The sequence below is a fragment of the Apium graveolens genome, chromosome 3, assembly GCF_009905375.1.
Source record: "Apium graveolens cultivar Ventura chromosome 3, ASM990537v1, whole genome shotgun sequence".
In the NCBI taxonomy this organism is placed as follows: Eukaryota; Viridiplantae; Streptophyta; class Magnoliopsida; order Apiales; family Apiaceae; genus Apium; species Apium graveolens.
The window spans coordinates 65,132,505-65,137,319 of NC_133649.1; positions in this window are offsets into that span (position 1 = coordinate 65,132,505).

Consider the following 4,815-nt stretch of genomic DNA (forward strand, 5'->3'; position numbering starts at 1 on the left):
TCTTTTAGATTCTGTTTTGACCTCAATATTTCCAACCTATCATTCAATTGCTTCATTGACAGAGGCCCTACATTCACTTTCCCCACATCCTTGGTTTTTCTTCATTCTCCTAAGACAAAATTCTTTGTAGTTGAACCATATTTCTTATTAAGATTTTCTAGCTAACCTTGGCTGATGGTCTTTATCTCCTTCAACGGATGAGCTTTATCATTCAACGAATAAGCTTCATCATCCGTTGATTCAACATCCATTAATAGACCATCAACTAACTCTTGGTTAAGTTTCTTCTTGTCTTTCTTCCAAGCTTCTTTACAATTGATTCAATCCCTTAAACTTTGGAAATCTGTGCACTAAAATCCCTAGAAGATTTCTAGGCTTTAATGACTTCTTATTCTCGTTCAGGCTGCTTTCTCAGAATTTCCTTTTTCTTCAAAGACTCAGTTAACTCATCTCTAGCAATTTTACACTGGATTTTCAATTTTTCAAACTCAATATATTGAGTTTCGAACGTAGCATTTCTATCACTCAAAAACATATTATTCTCTTTAATTCTAATGTTCTTTTTATGAGTGATTTAAGTGTGACACGCAAATCATACAATTCAGTTGACATATCAATTATAGCATCATTGCTTTTATCTTTAGAAAAATGTGAAAGATTAGTAGTGATACCTGATTTCTAGATGAGCTAACCTCTATTTCATCTGAATTGGCCATGAGAGCAAGGTTGACATAGTTTATATCTTTATCTGCAGCATCTCCATCAGCTGCCCAGTCTTTTTCTTGAGTTATGAAAGCCTTCTCATTCTGTTTGAGAAGCATAAAATATTTCTTTTTGTAGTCTACAAGCTCAAATTTTTTTTTTAGAATTTGGCTTTCTACACTAATTTGAAAAATGACCACTAAGCCAACATTTGAAACATTTGAATTTGGTTTTGTCAACCATGTTTCTATTAGGCTTTGCAGTTTAAAATTTTTTCTTGAATTTGAGCTTTGCATATCTTCTAGATAGAAAGGTTAGATGCTCATCAACTTCATCCATGTCATCTTGACTTGGACAGTCTTCATCTTTATCCATCAACCCTTTTCCCTTGTTTAACTCATACCTTCCTTTACTAACAATAAAGTTTAGTGCAAATTTAACAGCTTCAACCTTCATTTCCACCACTCTCTCTTGCTCAGCTACCAATGCTATAGACCCACCTGTCTTCCTTCATTTCTCTATCAGCTCATCTCGTTCCATTTTGTTAGGTCCAAATGTACATACAGAGGGGGGGTGAATGTATGTTCTTTGTTTTCTAAAATTAAATGCATCAGAAAATAAACCTCGAAAACGAAATAAACAAACACAAAGAGATTCATGGAATAATTCTTATTATTAAGAAATTAAACCGTAAAGGTTTGCTTACAACTCCGAATATAAATACTTCGAAGCAACATATATAGAGAGAACCAAAATAATAACTATCAATCTAGGGTTCTATCTATCACTCTAAGAATTCAAAGCTTCTATCAAAAGATATTAAATACAATCAAGAGAGCTTTAAATAATGATGTTACAAGTTTGTAAGGCTTTAATTGGTGTGAAATAAATTGGACAACAATTCTCTCCTTAATTTCAATAAATGAAATCAACTAACTCTACAAGAATTTTTTTTGCAGAGGTTCGATAGTATTTTTGCTGAGAAGTGTTTTAATCTGCTGCACTTCTTTTGTTTTGTAGATGGTAGAATGTAGGAGAGATAAAAAGGAATTACGTGGCTGATACAAGTCCATACACTTTAAATTTACAACTTGTATTATGCCCAGAGTAGTAGAATTACCTTGAAATAATTTACCCAATTTCTCTGGCGACCAGGGACAATTCTGTGGCGACCAGAGTAGGAAATAACACTTAAAATAATTTAATAAATCTCTCTGGCAACCGGGTAGAGCCGTCTTTGCCTTAACATTTTAATTCACCTATGGCGACTTACCGTGAGAGTAGTAGTAGAATCAAAACTTTGCATGCATTATTTCTTTACTTGGACTGAGAAACACACAGAAAAGCATAAGGCAATAGTTTGTGTTGCACGTGGTGAATGGACATAGGTGGTCTCCAGACGTGCGTTGAACACGCGAGTGAGGAGAGAAAGTGAGCCGCCTTTTTTAATTGCAATTGTTTGTTTACTTCTGTCTGTGGCGACCTTGAGCAAATAAAAGCAAAACACTTCTATTTTCTTTGTTTGTGAACAGGTACATGCATTTCTTTTTCGTCCAAGGAAGGACAGCAGCCAAGGAGTGAATTGTGAAGCACGCGCTGAAAATAGAATGGGATCCGCGCGTTTGGGCGCCACGCGCGCGTCGAGCATCTCGGGGAGACACAGCAAACCGCTGCCATTTCTTGATCATTACCGTTTCTTTTATTTGCACAACTGTTGACTGTTTTCTTTTGTTTACAAAGTATAATCTGCAAATTGTCGTCCTGGGTTCCACAACTTGTCCCAACAAAATGAAGTGTGCTGCCAATTTTCTGTTTGAACCTGATTTCTCCATTTCGTTTTAATATTTGAATAAAGTAATCAACTAGCTGGCAATAAAAATAAATATTTGATATTAACATAAATAAATAAATAAATTGTGAATTTAATTATTTATTTAAATAAAATTCAAACATTAATTTTAATTTACCAAAATTAAATATTGATATCAAATTTAAATAAATAAATCTTTTGAGATTAATTTATTTATTTAATAAAAATCAATGTTTAATTTATTTATTTTAAAATCAAATGTGATATTAAATTAAATAAATAAATGATTAATTTTCATTTATTTATTTAATAAAACCAGTCATTGATTTAAAAATAAATCCAGTAAATCATTGTGTTGTACTCCTCTGCATCTTCAGGCCTTCTAATCTCCGGGATTTTGTACCTCAAAATATTTCCAGACTCCTCGAGTACAAAAACCACTTAACAGTGTTCCTAAAAATAATACTCCGATTCCTTTCACGGATCACTGACGTCTCGTGCACGGGTCTGGTTCACAGACGATTAGTTCCGCTCTCAGGCCTTTGTATTATACCCGTATAAACCACTGTTAAGTCTTCTACCAAATATAACCAACTACACTAGGAATCCTTGAGGTCTTCACACTGATTCTGACAACTGCTTTGAATGACACCAACCTTATTCCTCCGATGCCTGAACATATTAATGAACTTCATACGGATCACTGTTGACGTCTTCTTCAGTGCAGCTAACAAAACCTTTTGTGCATATACACAATAAATAATCTGTACTGATCCTAGTGGAATATAGATTATTTCAAAATTCCACGTTCTATGTTGAGTTATCCAAACCAGTATTGTTGAGATAAACATACAGCTTCAAACTTGCTCAACAATCTCCCCCTATTTGACTGTTACACCTAACGGTCAAATAATAATGAAGAAGTAACAGTTTGGAGGATAACTCAACTACTCTTATCCAAAAATCTTCAATTAGCTTTCAACTTTCAACCCGGGACTTGGAAATAATGTTATCTTATATCTACCGCATCTTCTATACACATTCAGCTTCAGCAGAGAACAAATTCTTCTCTCCCTTATGTAAAGTTGTAGATAGTTACGTCTTCCAAATACTGTCTTCAATCATCTTCAGATCTTCCCATAAAGCATATAGATAACATTTTGGAACTTGTAACCGAAACCCAATAATCTCTCCCCTAAGATGAAGAACCCCTTCCTTCGTACAATAAAGTTAGAAATCCTTCTTCTTAGTTACAGAAAGACTAGCAGTTCATAATCTCTTTATAATCTCTCCCCCTTAGTTGAGTAATCCTTCAAAATGTATTCAGAGTAAAACCTTATGATCAACCAACCAAGTGAAGAGACTATCTGGTAACCATTCCTCACAGTGCAAGTGTGTGATTTTTGTTTAGTGATCTCACATTGTGTTTCACTCCACTCTACACTCAAGTGTTTGTCACTCAGTCTCACAGTGTGTCACTCACTCAAATCTCCAAACATCCAAGTGTACCTGCGAGAAAATCCTTTTCATAAAAAAGTTGCCTTTCACCTTCAAGGATGGAAACTCTCAGTCAAGAGATTTAGAAATGTTCCTTCTGAGAGGGGAAATTAGGATTTAAGTGGAAAAATTCCTGATATACCTCAACTTCCATGAAGAAGTATACCTTATAAACTCGTCAGTTGATATCTGAGTCCTCATTTACAAGTTGCTGTTTTGACTGAGTCAAAATCAGTTCCAGATTTGAATTCTGGGAATATAACCAATGATCAACGATATGCCATTAAGGATTAGAGATTTCTTCTGAAGTCTGTGATGACTTATCAAAGTAACCAACCAAGATCATATGTTCTTATTCAAAATCACGGATAAAGATTTGAACATGATCCAGGATTTCATCCTATTATCATTGAACTTGATATGGTTTTGACAATGATTATTGCATCAATACCTTCCTTGTGTGTGTGAATCTCATATATACATTGGAAACATTTTGATCAAAGAGTAGTGACTCTTATACAGATGCCCTGACTGACAGGCGAATTTTCAATAGATAACATTCTGTAGGGAGAAGGCACCTAGTAACTATTTATATGCCTTTTTGAGCTCTATATCCTTTTGAGAGAATACAGATGGGCTTATAAATGTCTCAGGTTATACATACTCCATTTCTTTGTGAGAGACAGAGCTGTAGGGTTGACATTTCCTCCCTTAAGTGGTGCTTCTTGGCACTATCTCCCTCATCCTCAACACAACTCCAAAACCAAATGGTAATTTTGTCTGATCACTTAGTTGATATCTCAAGA